At 28.7% G+C, this 19141-nt stretch overlaps 1 protein-coding gene and 1 non-coding gene across 2 annotated transcripts in view; one reads left to right on the top strand and one right to left on the bottom strand.

Annotated features, from left to right (window-relative positions):
• LOC113386946 overlaps window positions 1–19141 on the top strand; it is a 729443-nt gene that overhangs the window by 281754 nt on the left and 428548 nt on the right. The gene's annotated exons all lie outside the window — the stretch shown is intronic.
• On the bottom strand, window positions 12811–12892 carry Trnas-gcu. The gene has a single exon. It is a non-coding gene; the product is annotated as a tRNA-Ser (tRNA).

Genomic DNA, 19141 nt, shown 5'->3' on the forward strand with positions numbered 1-19141 from the left:
CAAAAACTCATCAGCACATCTCTCTATCAATAGGTATCGATTGTTTTTTGAATTATTCTAATCTTACGCCCGAAATCGTCGACAAAAAATTGTATCCACACTTACACACACATCCATATTTTCTAAGGTATGCCAAAATGTTCAGAAACCTCTGAAACGTAAAGATATGCAAAAATTTTCTATTTTGATTTTTGGAAGATCACAATAACGTAGAGTAACTACGGAAAATTAATAAATGTCTAGAAATCGCACCAGAGAGCGATTTTCTAATTAAGGCTAATTCAGGTTCATAGGTCAACATTTTTTGAGTTTTCTTAGAGCTAGTACATTGAGAACTGGTCTTAGTTGATTTTATGAATACTTACTAGATATATGAATAGTGCTTCTGTCTTTAATTACCTCATACTCGCAATGTGATTTATATTATAATGGATTGTAAAATTGTAGACGTAGCAAGGTGCATCTATAATATTCCTTAAAATCTTTGATTGTATTTGACATTCTAACAACATTGGTCTTACTTAGGTAATGACATCAGTCCCCAAATGCTTCAGAATGGATTTATACATCTATTGTTTTCCTATAAGCAATTTGTGCATTTTAGTTTCATGTGCTGATTTTTTTTTACTTGATATGTGGTTGTCATGCTAATTTTCTGTTCAGATAATTTTCCAAATATCTTACGACATTCTTTGTAGCATTTGTTTGCGATTCAAATAAGCTTCTGGTTTTTCTTTCTCTGGATGTAATATGGTGCTATTTGTCTTGATTTCGTTATATTTGGTATCGGCTTTTGATCCAATCTTCAATTATATTTAGGTGTATTTGTAAATTAATTCATACTACAATGTGTTCCTCACGACTGCAATAATAGATCACCAGCAAAATGTTGAGAATTCTATAAATTACTTTTAATGTTTGGAAATTGTATATGAATTTGTTCCAAGAACACTCCCTTGTGGTACACCATCTTCTATATGATATTGGCATTTTTTGCCAATTTAGATAAGTATGAGCATTTTCAATGCTAGTCTGCATAAACTATGCAAGTCATATCATGGCTTTAATAAAGTATCAAAAATACCTAAAAAAAGGTGTTTTGCATAAAGACAAACCGATGTTGTGCATCGGAACATAATTTTCTAAATGAATGGACTAAGTCTAGTTCATGATAATATAGTCTTTGCAATACATTGTACAAAAATATAAAATATTCTTCATGTACAAATATTATTTTAAAAATTGCATACATTGACAACGATTTTCACTTGGAAATATCGATAGCAATATGTTTCCAAGTGAAAATTGCCCTCACCCGGCATTGTTGCACCATACTTGACCTATTAGAGAGATTGTAATAAAAAAATTATCATACAGAGATGTGACAACTGTTTGGGTTGCCATCTGGAATAAAACAAACGTAATTTGTAAGATATTAATTACAACAGCTCATAGAACCCATAAGTTCTGATCGCTGTTCAAATAAAAATTATAAAAAAAATGCATAACTTACAAACAGTTTTTGATTTTATAAAATTTTCTCTATATTTTCAAGATTAGATATGTTGATCAATCTAAATTCTTGGTAAAATGTGTATGTGTATGCATAAATGTATGTATGTATGCATGTATGTATGTACGTATGTATGTATATGTGCATTTATATTATATATTTATTTACGACCTGAGTTGCACGTGACTACAATCCCTGCAATAAATATTCGACCAGATTTGCTTATAAATAATAATAGTACATATATAGTAAATTTAATAGTGCATTGTAAAAGTTCGTTGGCCCACGAACTCCTGTGAATGTGTTCGATATCGCAATAAAATAATAATTTACAACTGATAGCACTAAAGTTTTATGCCGGTTGAAAATTGCAAAATAAATCAAAAGCTATAGCAATTAAAACAATATATTCGTAATACTAGTGATGAAGAAAAGTATTGGCAAAGAAAAATTTCTAAAACAAAAACGATGAATTTGAAGTTGTCGTAGTCGTCCAATGTATGTTTGTCCAATGTTTTGTTTTTTCAATATTTTTATCATTTATCATTTTGTTCATTTTATGATTTTTTTACATAAAAGCGTTTCTTTATTTGAAGATAACAAAATAATTATTGTACCTTGACTACTTTAAACTATTTGCCACATAATTTAAATTAATTATGTTGCAAAAATAGTATTAATAATTAAAAGTGTAATGGAGAATATTAGATAAACTGATATTGAAATAGTTTGTTTTTTAGTCTTTTATGAAACTTGTAAACCATAGTGGGAATACCCAAACTAATATTATTTTTTACTGAACATTTTAAAAATAATGATTTTGAAATTTTTGTAATTAAATCCATAATTTTTGGAAGTTGTGATGCGTCACATAGAATTTTCTTTTGTATAAATCGTAGAGTCACGGGATATCTCAGTTTTGTAATTCATTAATTTTCCTTAGGGTAAGTGAAAATTTTAATATATCTTTACGTTTCGAATGTTTCTGAACATTTTGGCATACCTTAGAAATAATTGATGTATGTGTGTGTAAAGATACATTCGATTAATATTGATAAAGAGACGTGTTGATTTATTTTTATCAAAGGCAGGTTTAGCCGTTTTGAAGATCTTGGGTAAAAAGAGCCAAAATTGGCAATTTAGTTTTTTGGAGAACGGAGCGTCCGATTTGAATAACTCAAAAAACATTTTATTTGTATTGACAAAATGAAGTTCCAGTTAAATTTTTGCAAAGGCAAGTTTAGCAGTTTCAGAGATCGAGTGAAAAAAATTAAAAAAAAAACATTTGGTGGTCAAAAATGATCATTAGACATATGCACATCAAATTATCAGATAATTTATAGACATTTTAATAAGCATGAATTTTGTTTCCATTTTATATGGGTTCCGTACCTATGTTTATCCGTTATACTGCTTTAAAAAAAGTTCAAAATTATCAGAAAAATTCAAAGTATGAAAAAAATTTAGAATTATAAATTTTTTTTTAATATCAAATTCTTCAAAAAAGTATTTTTAAAAAATTAAAGAGTTATTTTTTTATGTTTTGTTCAAAGTTTTCAAGAAAATTTAAAGGTTTTGTCATGCACCAAAATGGAGAAACATATATAATAGTTAATATATTTTTTAAAATTTTAATTAATTTTTACAATTAAACTACTTTATAGGCCTACAATATTTTAAACTGTTCGATTTGACTATCAACTCTATCATCATTAAAAATGTCTTCAAAATCCCAGAAGGGTGAAACCAGATGGAGAAACCTGAGGTTTTCCTTGTCAGTAGAAACAGATATACTATTCTTTTGATTTGTTTAGAATACTTAAAACTTGTTTTTACAGCAGAGTTTAATTTTGAATTTATGTAATGTTTCTTCTGAACAGAAACTTCAGGAAGTTTACCTTTCTTCCTAGTATGGCTCCTTGGTATTTGACCTTACTATACTAATTTACACCAAAGCCATTTATATTGCTTTTATTATTTAGTGTTGGATTTTTAGTATTCTTAATGAATAATACTGTCAATTCAGTTTTTTTTATACTTTCATTACAAGGAGATTCAATAATAATAATATAGTTTTTTGAATAGATGGCAACCTCAGTAGTTGTCCAATACAATTGTGGCCAATTAACTATATTGGAAGTTTTTATATGCTATACCTACGAGAGGTAATTTCTACTCGAGTTGAAATCAATAATATCAAGTAGAAATTTGGTATCAAATCTACCTTATGTAGGACTTGACCGTAGCTGGGATCAAACCAGCGTTCCCGGGACTAGTTTGTGCTCGCCTATGTCTGAACTGATTGCGACTCCACGGCCTATTTTAGTTTCTGACTTTTTTTTATTTTCCATTTTTCAGCAAATTCTAAAATCTCGTAAATTTTATTTTAGAGATTTGATATTACAGTGCTGTTAGCCTTAGCTGATGCAAATATAGCTATAGCATCAGAGAAAGTCATAATGGTGAAGTTTTTTTATTTACTTCATTTATACATAAAGATCGGGAATCTTGTTATAAATGTGAATGAAATGGCCAATGGCAATAAAATTCAATTCATTCCATTTTCATTCAAATCAAAACTTATCAATTTTATCTATTCGTAAATGGAAGTAACACTTAGTTTATGATGCCATCAAGTTTTCATCCATGTGCTACTGACCCGTGCCTTCAATTTGCTTGCAAGCAATCGCCGACAAGCCGACCGATTTTCGCAGCAATTGTTACTAATGGATTTGTTGGTGAAGGAACGAATAAAATATTTATTATGAATATTGATTAATATTAATACTTTCAAGTCAAAGTTGTGGATAATTAAAATTTGTTGACTCCTGCTGGTTTTAAATAACACTATTTGATAGTTATGAAAGCGCAAAATTATAAGCCTGAATGCAAAATTTTGAAGCTTATATATATATATATATATATAATATATATATATATAAAGCCATTAATTTTGTAATCCAACATTTTGATTAGTTAACTTTTAGTTAACTTCCCATAGGGTACATTATTAAAATTGCAGAAAAATGTAAATAGAAGTGACATTAAAACATTTAAATGCTGGTCATTTTGATAAAATTAACACACTAGAATCGGGAGCGGTAAAAATACCCGTCTCGAGGACTGACGCATTTTACCGGGCCTTGTATTTATACTCGTTAGTATTTAGTCAATTTTAAAACGGGAAAGATAATCTTGCTTGATCGGTTCACATTCTGTTTAGTTTGCTTTTGCTGTTAATTTTATAAAATAAATTTGAATTTTATTTTTTAAAATAAATGTTTATTTTACATACTCAATATAAGGAAGCATGAATTATTTTCAGTAAAGAGTGTAAGTGATGAATATGGCAATACTACAATTATTGAACTTGACGTTTTCATGAACACAAATTATTCATATTACATTAGTAAAAATTAATTGAAATTCACTAAAATTTAGTAAAACTTATATTATATGTAGTTCGATAACAAAGTTTTGAATCATTTTTAGTTAGAACACGAACTTGTGTATTTTGATAACTTGCATTTCTTACTTCTTACATTTTATATTTCTTACAGCAACTAGAAATTTTTATTTCGGAATTTAATTTATTTATATTATCAAAATTCTGTTATATACACTATACAACGAAATTTTAAATGAAACTTATTATAGAGACATTTATTTCTTCACTATATTTTTAGCCATATTTTAATTTTACAAGTTCTCTTATATTTCTTCTAATACCTTGGAATTTTTGTCCCAGCCACTTCTATTAATTTATATCAGTAAAAAGTAGATAAAATTTACTAAAATCCATAAACCAGTTTCATACATTCTTATATTGAAATTGTTTACAAATTCTTATTCGAACTGGGCACTTTCATATTTTGTAATTAGCAAAATGTGAATTTAGAACACTTTTTTTAAATAACTTTTCACTTTTATTCCAGACACTTCAATTTATTTATAGTAATCAAAACTAGATAAAAATTATTAAAATTTAATAAGAACTTTAATATAAACCGTGATATTAAAATTTTGAGAATTTAACTTGCAAAGCGGACTTGAATATTTTGTAATTAGCAATATATGGAACATTTTTTTACATTTCCTCAAATAACTAAGTAAATTTTTCCAAATTTCCAACATTAAAGCTAGACAAAATTTACTAATATTTTGTAATCAATTTCATATACACTCCCATATCGAAAATTTGAATAAAATTCTGTATACTATTAGATTTAAGGAAAACGGATGACTCAATGATAGTGTCTTACATTATACTGCTCTTCAACAATTCGGTGTACTTATAAATCACTCAAAAATTAATATAATATTTTCTTATTGATTAATGATTAATTGATTAATTCGATTATTTACACATTTTAGAAAGTTTATGCAACATTTTTAAATCAAAATAATCACACCTATATAACCAATTATAAAAAAATAGAACGCCCAAATTATATGGACGTATTTCTGGTTTATAAAAATTGATATTTCTGCAGAACCATCGATGTAAAATTTAACTAGCACATATTGATATATTATAAAACTATATAAGGACACCCCATGATGTAATGGTTAAGCCCACAGACTCGTGTGGACGGGTTCGTGAGTTCGAATCCCGCTCTGCACAGCATCGTTAAGTAGCGATCTACCCTTTGACTTAAAAATATTGATAAAAAATATGTTACCAATTGAAAATAGCATATTTCGGGTACTACGGTGTGAAATGGCAATGTGAAATCTCTCACACCATTCTTCTCTGAATCGAGTTAGAGTTTAACTCAAGTCACAGACCTCACTAGGGCAGTACTACCTATTAAAATCATTATTTATTATAGCGATATAATCTTAGAAATATATGCATAGAGCAGTTACCAATGTTCTGTTTTGTATCATTTACATATCATCAGATATTCCGAATTTCCAAACAATCAAAATTTTATCAATAATATTATGTGTTCGGAACTTAAATTTTTTTCTGCTCCATGACTCCAGGAGAAGGTCTTCTCCATAGTCACGCTCTAAATGTGCGGGCTGCATGTGTTTTGCTTTCATTCATTAGAGAAATTGCACATTTGGGAAGTCGACTGGAAGTGTGAAGTGAATGAAAATCATTTTAATTATAATATTAATATTAATTGTTTTAATTAATTTCACAATTAATTAGATTAATTAGGTTGATAAGCGGATATGATCTCAGATTCTGATTTAGATACTGATTTCTGATAACTTAAGTTGTTATGATGTTAATTATAATTATAATATGTTCTGCACGAAGAAAGATCCGTGAGATCCATGCGAGAGATTTGTCATTGCCTGTAACATCACTGCACCCAAACAAACTTCATCTAAGGTAAAATGTGCGTGCTTTTCTCAAAATATTTGGTGTTTTCCAGCATTTTGAAGAGCATTTCTGAAAGGAATTCCTTGTTCATGGGTTGATCTATTCTAAACTAAAAGCACATCCATAAAGTCCAACTTTATTTCATAGAAATTTTGTTCGATCCGATTTTTTATTGATTGTAACACCGCAGTGTTCAAATAAACTATTTTCAACTAAATACTTTCACTAAACTATTATTAGTTAGTGGTTAAAATCACCTTATACAATTTTTCAAAGGCATTAGAAGTTAATTATGTAATCTTTAGTAAACTGTCTATAAATCTATGCATTTTACCTCAGCCAGATTAGCTGACCACTCGATGGAGTGGCAGCTATTGAAACTTTTAAAATTCAGCCAATTTATTATGTGTGTGTGTATGACTGTGTGTGAGTATGTTTACTGTGTGAGTGTGTTTAAACATAAGCATAATAGCTCATAGAATTTTGTAAATTCTGATTGCTATTAAATAAAGTATAAAAAAAAAAAAAAAAAAATCTATGCATTTTCTGTGCAGTTAGGCGTTTTAGATATAAAATCTAACCTAGAAAACGCACAAACGTCAAATGCACAATGTTATCATAAGTGCATCTTTCTAATGTATCCTTGATAACACATACGTGAAGTTAGGTTTTATGTGTAAAACGCCAGATAGCACAGCATATAGCATTTAGCACTTTGACAGTCTTTACTACTATTTTATATAAAGAAAGAATCCTAACATAGCGTTGCCATAACAACGCTAGGTTATCGTCTATTTTACCGAAGAATTGGACCAGAATTTTTTTTACTATTAATTAACTTCCAGTAGGGCAAGTTATTGTAATCGTACAAAAATCGAAATTGAAAATTTTTACATTTCTTCACGTTTTGAAGATTTCTGAACATTTTAGCATACCTCAGAAAAAATTGATGTGTGTGTGTGTGATGTATGTATGTATGGATACAAGTTTTCGTCCACGTTTTCGGGCGCACGGATCAATCGATTTGAATGGTTCAAAAAACATTCGATTCCTATTTATAGTAAGATGTGCTGATTAGTTTTTGACAAAGGCAGATACAGCAATTTCGAAGATACAGAGCTAAATGTGCAAAAAATGGCAGTTTTTGAGAGAACTAAGCATCTTATTTGAATTATTCAAAGAACTTACTGCTTGTTTTAATAAAATAATTGCTTTTGGAAAAAAAATTGTTTCAAATTCAAACAATAGTTCAAATTTTATTTTTAATTCTGACTAAAGTTCTAATATACTTTAAACAAATAATTTCAACTTTGCTATTCAGTTTATATAATTCTTATAAATATTATTAGACAATGTTACAATATTTATAATAATCTATTTGAAAACATTTAAGATTCCTCGAACATTTCGTTACGGTACGGGAAGTTCCAGCAATTTGCCTTAAGGCACGATGTCATACACCACTGGTTTAATATTTTTATTTTAATTAAATTCAATAATTTTAGTTCTGATATTGAGAAATAAACAGTTAATTACTATACAATATCAAATGATATGATACAATTTAACAAAGTAACTATAAATCAAGGCTAGTCTAGTCAAAATTTTTTTTCGAAAAATTATTTCTCTTTTATACTTACAGCACTTATCTACAATTGCGAAGAAATATTTCAAATATTTCAGAAAAAAATCAAATTCAAATATAATAAATTTAAAAATAGATGTTAAATTATTATCTACATTATTCTTATAATTTTTTTTTTCAAAAATTGATCAAACAAGATAAACTGTTATAATTTTTGATGATAAACAAACATAAAATAGGATTGCACATGATATAAAGCCATAACAATAGAACAAAAAATTTGTTCGGAAAATTATTTAGAAATTTTAGTATGAAAAACTGCTCACTAAGGAGAACATGTGTTAATATATATCTATAGAAACGTAGTTTTTGGTGTGTTTTGATGTTTTTGAGTATTTTATTTGGTTGAAGTTTAGTTGTTATCGTAAAAGGAAATTTCTTTTATTTTAAAATAATTAAGTTCATAAATGTATGAATTTTTTATAATAAGTTTGTTTTTCATATGTGTTCAATGATCAATAGTTCCTGAAGAAGACATCCTCTTCACAGAATTGAAAGATTGAACAAATATTTTTTTAAGTAAATGGAGGCAATTATATTTATTATTATTGTATATATATATATAATATTTAATTTATAAATATTTCTATAATGTTTGTAAAAAGAGAAAATGTAATCAATATTTTACCTTGTAAATGGCTATGCATATCAAGTTGACCTGACCACATTGCGTTGTCACAGAAAATGAAAGTTGTACAGAACTTCTTCAAATATACAGATTGTGATCTAGTATTTGTAATAAATCTATCTATTTCTTAAGATGTCAAGATACGATCTGTAAGATCTTGTACTGACTATCGCCACTATTCATTAGGACAAATTTCTCCGCCTCGAGTAAATACAATAGATCTCATGCAATTGTCAATAATATGTCATCAATAGAAAAGATTTGAAGATTTACGATTACATGTGCTTCGTTAAGAAGAATACGTTCTTGAATTGCAATTTGTTAGAAAGTTCTAGTTTACAAGATGCTGATCCTAAGTTTTTTTATTGGTTTTATTTAAACAACAATTAGAACTTAAGAGTTGTATATGCGGGTAAAAATAGCACGATTTCACTTATAATTGGTGCTACATCGATTTTACAGATTCCAACCCAAACAGTTGTCCCATCTCTGTATGATGAGCTATTAACTACTATTACTATTAAAATAATCTATAATAGGGCGAATATTTATAGATACAGCAATGCCGGAACTATTTTCACTTGGAAGTATATTGCAATCCATATGTTCGGACGTATTTTTGTTTTATTATATTGGCCATGAAGGTGACAACCTTCAGGGCATTAAACTTTACACGGAATGGTTATATTTGTGTTTGTATTTGTATCCCTGGTAGAGGGGGTAGCGGAGTGTTTTAATTGAACTAGTTGTTTACTTCTAAAAGTAAAGTCCGCGAAAACAACATGTATAGTAAATAATAAATATATATATCTTCTTCTCTTATAACTTAGTGACAAATCAGTGATAAGAACTGCAACAAATACATCATATGCAAACAAATCAGTGTTTAATACAGTCCACAGCTACAAGGGTTAAATTATAACCCAACAACCTGAATTATCAAAGGAGAGTTTTAATAAATTCTATAATTACGTAATAGAGATGGGTAACTCACTCTGGAGTCATCACTCAGATACAACTCCTCCCTCGGAGTGAATACGAGTGGAGTTGTCTCACCGGCAGTTTTATGACATTTTATGTATACGGTTTATAAATATCACTTCAAATATACAGAATAATGAAATTGTGTTCAAGTGTGAATAGCTCAAAGGTATAATTTATTGAATAGTAAGGGGTCACATTTCTAACTACGACGATCTTTGGCCGTGAATGACGGCAATCAGGAATCTACATACCGAAAGTATGTATGCTAATCGTATACAATAATAGTATGCTAATCAAACTTTCCGATATAATATTAATTTTCTAATGGAAGTAGCAAAAAAAAAATTAGGAAGCAGAAGTATTATTATTTGGTGAAAATATTTTTGATAAATGTTTTGCATTTATTACAAAGTTTACTACATTATTTTTATATAGAATTAATCCAAAAAATCAAATATTTTCTCATTAAAAGAAAATAATTAAATTGAATTTGATTTTCTAGTTTTGCGTTTTTACTTTGGTCAACACTGTTAAAATAACGAGTCATTGAGTCGATCATGTGATCGACCGAAAAATTTTACAACTCTTCATTTATTTGGTGAATTTTTTTAAAAAAAATTGTTTTATTGATATTTTTTTATTTTATTTTATTCATAAATTTTCATTTCAAAAAATTAAATTGGATTTGACAAATCCTTAGATGCATAAACAACGCACTATAGAACGCATTTGTGTCGAGTATTTCGGTTTCAAAGTTGTAGGAGTTGTGGAGTTGTTAAGCGGATATAACTCTTCCCTGAAGCGAAGTCAAATCTGAGTCGATCCGGCTTCGGATATGATAAGCCCATCTCTACTACGTAACATGAATACACCATATTTTCCAAAATACCGTTATCACTACTGCTTGACAGCAGGATGTTCGAAAAAGGATCGAACCCGAGACCATTCAAGTTTACTTGCTTTATCCTCTTACCCACGAGTGAGCCCTATGTAATTGGTAACAAAATTCATGTAACTGATATCCGATTTCACAGTTGGTCCATTGTTAGGATCTACCACTGTTGCATCCTATTGAATCATCAATCTTGCTGCATTTAAATCGTACTCGGATATAGTATTTCTAACAAAATTGAGATTTATTTCCATCATTAATTGCTGCTTGTGGGCGCCGAAGGCATCAAGATCAAAGCGTTTGTTGTTGATATTCGTTTACTACGATGCCATTGTATGTAATCACTTTATATTATGGCCAACCCACATTTTGTACGCGGAACAAATTTAGTCGTGTCATACTTGCATTCGTATAGACGGCGCGCTGGTAATAAAATAATTTAGTAGTAAGTATTTATTTAACAATTATAAAATTTCTTGTGTAATCTGTTATCGTTCAAAAGCGGATACAAATTTTCGTCCACGATTTGAATGAATTAAATAACATTTGATTCCTATTGAATGGAAGACGTGCTGATTAGTTTCTGGCGAAGACACGTCCGGCCCTATTGAAGATACTTGGGCAAAAAGTGCCTAAAATTCTAATTTAGTTTTCGAGATAACGGAGCATCTGATTTGAATGATTCAAATAACATTTTATTGATATTGACGAAAAAAATTATTTTTTTGGCACGAAATATTTCAGGTACGATATCAATTTGCCCAAAGCTATGGTGCCATGCTTAAGGTGCCAAATATCTTTTTAACTTCCCATAGGGTAAGTTATAGTAATCGCAAAAAAACGAAAATGAAAATGTTTATATATCTTTATGTTTCAGAGGTTTTTGAACATTTTGGCAATGGAGGTATGTGTGTGTGTGGTGTATGTGTGTGTGCGCGCGCGCGTGTTTGTATGTTTGTGCGGATACAAATGTCGGGAACACGGTTCAACCATTTTCAATTATTCAAAAAACATTCGATTCGTATTGATAAGGAGACGTGCTGATTAGTTTTTGGCGTAAGCAGGTCTAGCCTTTTTGAAGATACGGGGCAAAAAGTGCCACAAACGGTAACTCAGTTTTTAAGAGAACGGAGTGTCCGATTTTAATAATTCAAAAAACATTTTACTTGAATTGACAAGATGAAGAATTGATCAAATTTTCATGAAGGCAGGTCTATCAATTTCGGAGATCTAGTGAAAAAAGTAAAATACTGCCATTTGGCAGTCAAAAATGATCGTTAGGTATATGCACATCAAATTATCATATATTTTATAGAGATTTTACATTCCTATGGGTTCCGTACCAATGTTTATCCGTTAGATGGCGACGCGGCGCTTACGCGCTTTGATATTTCGTCTCTATGCAGTTAAAGCATATTGCTTTGAAAAAAAGTTATATATGTATATCAAAATTTTAAAAATAATTATGAAATTGTAGCCATTTCTATTGTGAAGTTTGCTCTATATAACAAAGTGCCCATTTGTATAATACTATAATACTGCAATAATAAATATTAGTGTAGTACCTAATCAATAAATTTTATCTTTTTATGTTTTCCTGCCGTAGACTAAAAAAAAAACAATAAAAGTGCTTCAATTTAGTATCTATGCTATTTAATACATTTAAATATTGCCAAATTTTAAAAGATTTATTAATGATGATGGGAAATAATTTAATTAATATCTCGTATTTTTAGATCAATTGATAAAAAAAAATTAATTATAAAAATAATAATTATCGATTTTTCTAAATCTTTTACAAAAAAAAATTCGATCAGGATGGGATTCGAACCCACGCGTGCAGAGCACATTGGATTAGCAGTCCAACGCCTTAACCACTCGGCCACCTGATCTTTGGTTCGAAATGAAATATTATGGAAGTAGTGGTGTATGTCGCTTGTGTAATATTTTTATGATCAAATATATATCATTTTATTTTATTATTTATAGATTTCATGGTCTATTAAAGAATATTGCTCTGCTAGTAAACATCATGCGGTGTTCTATAAATTTTTAATACATTAAGATCAATAATAAAAGCAATATTTAAAATAATAATATTTCAAATAATTAAGAATATTTTTAAAATCTCATTCTTTTACAAAATTTCAAAAAAAAATTGAATATTAAATTTTTTATACCTATAATAATTGCTGTGCTATTTTAATAATTTTAAAATTCAAATACTTTATTTCTATGACTATGATGACTATTCTTTTCCTATAACTAATCAATACGAATTATTTCGATTTTTATGAAAAAATAGATTTTTGAGAATCACGAAATGTTTGAAAAAATTTATAATTATTTATATTTTAAATATTTATTGTAAATTTGGAACTTTTCTTCAAAGAAATCGTGCTGAGTACTGCGTAGCTATTTTAGAGACGAAGTATGAAAGCGCGTAAGCGCCGCGTTGCAGTAAATAAAATATGCACTTATTATTAAAATCTATAAAAAATATGTTAACTTGATGTGCAGTTTTGACGCTGGACCTGACTTTTCAAAAATTCAATCAGTTTTTTATTTTGTGTATACAAATAAAATATTTTATGAATCATTCAAATTGAACGCTCCGTTCTCTCAAAAACTGAATTGACATTTTTTGCACTTTTTGTCCCGTATCTGCGAATCGACTGGGCCTGCCTTTGCCAAAAACTAATCAGCACGTCCCTCCATCAATACGAATCGAATGATTCTGAATTACACATTGAAATTGGTTGATCCGCGTTCCTGAAATCGATGTCGAAAAATTGTATCAGCACACATACACACACATACATCCATTTTTTTCTAAAGTATGTCAAAATGTTTAGAAGGTTTTGAAACGTGAAGATATGAAAAAAATATATTTTCGTTTTTTTGTGATAACTATAACTTTCCCTATGGGAAGTTCAAAATACGTTTCAATATTTTGTTAAGTTCAATACTTCATCATGAGGACAGCCTAAGCATTAGTGCAGCGGTTTTCAACCTGTGGGGCGCCAGGCTGTTTTAAGGGGGACGCGTGCATCTGTTTTCAAAATGCTATTATCGCAAATAACCCAACATTTTTGAAACGATATTAAAAAATAAGCGAAGAATAATTTGTTTTTATGCATATTTTTACATAATATTGCATTTTAATTTGTAATCTGGTATAACATCAGTAGAGTATTTATAAAATTAAACTGTTGAAAAAATTAAAGTGGGGCGCAACATTTTTTTTATTAGAGTGGGACGCGCTATGCAACAAACGTTGGAAACCACTGCATTAGTGCCATCAGCTTTTACTTGAAAATATAGATAGCAATAAATTTAAGTAAAAATAACCTATAAAAGTTTATCACTATTACAATTGTAATTATAAAACTCTAAAATTTATCACATAGAGATAGGACAATTGTTTTAGGTTATCATCTCTAAAACCGACGTAGTTAGATAAGTCAAATCATTACAACAACTTGCAGAACCCTTAAGTACTGAACGTTATGAAAGTTCAAGTTTACAATGTGATGCCCCAACGTCCTTTTTGAAATATTCTCTCCAAATTTAACTAAAAATAATTATATATGTACTCAAGCATTTGCTTATTTTTAACTATTACAAATATTTGTGTCTAGCTCTCAGACTATTTGATGTCTGCGACGACGATGGTTACTTAATCTTGATTCATTCATTCATGCTTTCACTTTTTGCGATAATCGCTGCTAGATCATCTGTACGTATTACATACATTGTCACGAACTGGTGCAATTGATATTTTAACTACGGGGCAAACTATTACCTGTGTGACACATGTCATAAATAACATTCTTCGGAAATGTAATTTTCTAATTTTTGTGATATATGCACATGAAGTACGATTTGTTTCAGTTGGATGGACTCCAACTGAACCGATTTTAAATTTGATTTGTTCAATGTGTGCACTTATATCCTGCTTGGTCCTTTAACAATGTTCATATCCCAATTTATAATCGAGTTATTGGTAATTTCAATTTGACAGTCATAAATAAAAAAAAAATATTGCGCGTAAGGTTCACACGCGATTGAAGTAAAACTTATTTGCTACTGTACGAAGTAGCAAATTTAAGTTAAGTAAAAATACATACATATTATACCAATTTTGAATAATGTTTATTAGTAATATGGAAACACTCGCGATGCACACATTTATTATTTATATTTAAAAACAATAATGTAATTAAAGTCATACTTCAAATATGACATGATCGGTTTATCATTGTAATTAGCATTTAGAAATGAACCTTCATTAGAGGAATGAAGTAATTGCTAATTAATAACTTCTATAATATTTGTTCACACAATGTATTATGTCTAAACAAATATTGTTTTTGCAACTTCACTTATCATGTAATTGTGTTCGAAAAACTTCATGTTATTAAAATTAACATACATTCTTTGACTGCTGTATTTTTTTACTTTTTTGCTGGCGATATAATTTCATTCTTTTTAACTGCTGTAATATCCTTCAAAATATTTTCCATTTTAATAACTTCGAAGATTTATAGAAACTACGAATAATATAGAAATAATTTCTAATCAATAAACTTACGTTTAGTACACGGCCCAAATGTTTAATTTGTTTTATTATTGTCAAGGAACAGGGTAAAATATTCTTCTGATTCAGGCATTTTTCATTAAACCAAGATTTGTACTACGATGTAACTTTAAAATGTATATATCTAAGCCGATTTCGTTGTTGAGATCGGTACGCATACAACGTTGATGCCGATAGGAATACAACGACAGATCTCTATTCACATACAATGCGACTAATCACAATCGACCCGCATAGAAATGATATCATCGAGAGCGAATGACGAATCATTGGCACTCGACTCTTATCTTATCTTATCTGCCGTAACGCATTTCCGTGGCATTTGTACGGATTTACACCCTAGTCGCACATAAAGAAGTTCTACTTAAAAAATGCAATAAAATGGCAATTGTCAATATCAAAAACAAGAGATTGAACAGATATTTAAATATGAGACTTTTAAACATAGAATGAAATAGATAATTTGATATCGCTATTTGAAAATTGTTTCATAATCTCTTATACCAGGCACCCCTGCAGATATGTACAAATACAAGATATATACTGAAGTTTAACGTTATTTCACGTGGATAAAATCTAATTATTCTGAGATTTGTAGCAAGTACATTTTTGAAAAATATTTTTTTAATTTTGAAAACTATTTTTGCTACTATCAAGTGAGATAGATAGTTGTAGACATAACTCGAATTGCAAATAAAGAATCTGTACATCAAAATCAGTCACGTAGAACAAAGGCTACTATAGAATTTATATCGTTCGGAAGTATGCTCTAGGAATATTAATTTCGACAAATGACTGATGGAAATAGTCTGATGGCTCATCTATTCTTCGAAGACGTAAAACACGTAATTTATCAATGACGAAACTATGGCAAAAATATTCACACGTGTATAGAAATACAGGTGAACTTATGCCAATATATTACATGTGTAAAAAATAATACTTTAACTATAAAATTTAACGTCTACGGAGCAGAAGGACCCAGTGCAAATGTTTATAAAATATCGAAACAAAATCTCAATAAATGTAAAATATGAGCCCATCGAGATGTAATAGTTAAGGACGTGAGCTAGCACAGACTAGTTCCAAGTTAGATCCATCTTTATCTCGGCCAGCTCGATATCAAGCAGTATGATATCACATTTTCGCTTTAAATTATGCTTCTCAAATAAATCTAACGATTCACCTGCACTTAGATCACTTTTCATATGCATTGCTTCAGAGATTTACAAAATTATTTCATTCACTACCTTATGTAAATTAAATTTGATTTAATTCTCAATAAAAGTAAAAATTTATTCATATTTCTTTTATTAATTACAATCTTTCTTAATTAAAAGTAATTTTGGGAATATATGGGTAATTAACATCTACTCTAAAAGGTTACTCTTACTAGTATGCCTTTTGAACATTGATGAATAAATAAAATTAAATCGCTGTCATATGAAGAGAACATAAGAAAAAAAAAAAAAATAAATATAAAAGTAATTGTAACTATAATAATACATCGAGTGGGCGCTTTCTAGATGTAGATTGCAAAATTTGCATCTAATTTTGGACAAATTCTTATTTTAGTTTACTACCCTGAACAAGACAAAAATTTTATAGTTTGCTGCTTTTTTTATTCAACAATATATTTACACCTGTCCTACATAGACATTAAGTAAATCTTTTGGCAATTATATATAAAAAATGAGATCGATATATAAATAGTGAAAAATACACAGTTACAGTTTTCCTTTATAAGAAGTAATATAATGTGACACGAGTAATTATAAGCTAATTAAATCACTAAATATTTTTCTTTTGTTTCAAAAGTTTGCTGGACTGGTTTAAATTAATTTTGATTTCTCTATAAATTGCTTATGAAAAATTCTAATTTCCCAAAAAGTAGAAGTATAATGCAACTCTGTTTAAAATAAAGGTTTTACAAATATAAAAAAATATAGATTTCAATTTTCAATTTGTTTAGTATAATTTATCTAAAAATGTTTATGGTGCTGCAGATACTTTGTTAAATTTATTTTTTTAATTAATTACTCATATAATTGATATTTATATAATTTATATATGGATTATCTATGATAACACTACTTGCAAAGAAAATTATAAACCTATTGCGACTCTGTATAAAATGAACGGCATGATTTTGAGAACTGCCCTTGATATCAAAAGCCTTGTATTCATACCTGATCTAATTTTGGACAAAATCCTCTTTTATTGTAGTCCTGCCCTGAACAAAGCAAACTTTATATATTTCTAGTTCAGGTATATTTTTCCAAAAGTATAATAATTTCGGGTTGTGTACCTTTTAATCAGTATGTGACGATCGGTTGTTCGGGAAAGGTTGTGGAATATTTATTTGGAAGACAGTTTTAGCTAAAAATTTTAATGATTTTAGTGATATTGTGCGATGAAACTATTTTAAAATTATTATATATAGGTATATTTTTCCAAAAGTATAATAATTTTGGGTTGTGAACCTTTTAATCAGTATGTGACGATCGGTTGTTCGGGAAAGGTTGTGGTATATTTATTTGGAAGACAGTTTTAACTAAAAGTTTTAATGATTTTAGTGATATTGTGCGATGAAACTATTTTAAAAGTATTTTACTTTAATCGTGTTTAAGCAAAAATATTAAAAATCTGTGTGCTGTCGGTTTTGTTAAGTGATTTTGTGGATTAACTATATCGTGTGTGTTTTAGAATAGTTTGTTGGCAATTTTTGCTGTAAAAAACCTAAATTCATAACCGCAATTGTTGGTTTAAGTTGTTTTTCGAAGGTAAATAATTTCTTTAATACATATTAACACGTTAGAAATATAATTTTTTGTATAATAAACCTTGCAAAGCAGTTTTAGTTACTAAATTTAATTACATGGTTATGTTAGTATAAAATATAACATGCGTTGCTTCAAATATCGTTTATATTCTATAACAGTAATTATAGTATTAATGAAAACTATTACAAAATTATTTTGAATTAAAATTATTGCTAATAAAAGAATTCAAAAATTTTTTTATGCTATTTCCATACAAAGTTTGATTGAATTGCGCACTATCTAAAAGTTAATATTAAGGACTAAAACTTTCAGAGAATTGTTTTTTTATCAATTTGGAATCATTTGAACCCTTAGGAGCAAGGAAATTTGAAAATGTCCATATTAAGGACCACTCTAATAATTATCTATAACATGCCAATTGAATCCTAAGTACCATTGTTACTAATTGAATCGTAGTACTACCTTGTGATATTACATTTTGGGCAATTTTTTTAAAGTTGAAGATTTATAAAAATAATTGAGCCGAGTTAACATGAACAGTTTTAATTTCTTTTAAATTGCTAATTAAAAATGCTTTCAACTTCGTAATGTTAATTGCGAAGAATTAGTTGAAGTATTTTTCACTTAAGACAATAAAATGCTAACGAGAAACGCGAACTACCACTTGGTTTTTAATTGTTTTTTAATTACCAGAATCGATACCAAAATCAAAGATGTTAATTATGAAAAAACGGTTCACACAATACAAATTGGCACAA

The sequence above is a fragment of the Ctenocephalides felis genome, unplaced genomic scaffold (assembly GCF_003426905.1).
Source record: "Ctenocephalides felis isolate EL2017-DRISC unplaced genomic scaffold, ASM342690v1 CF-g0.4_SCAFFOLD_00845, whole genome shotgun sequence".
In the NCBI taxonomy this organism is placed as follows: Eukaryota; Metazoa; Arthropoda; class Insecta; order Siphonaptera; family Pulicidae; genus Ctenocephalides; species Ctenocephalides felis.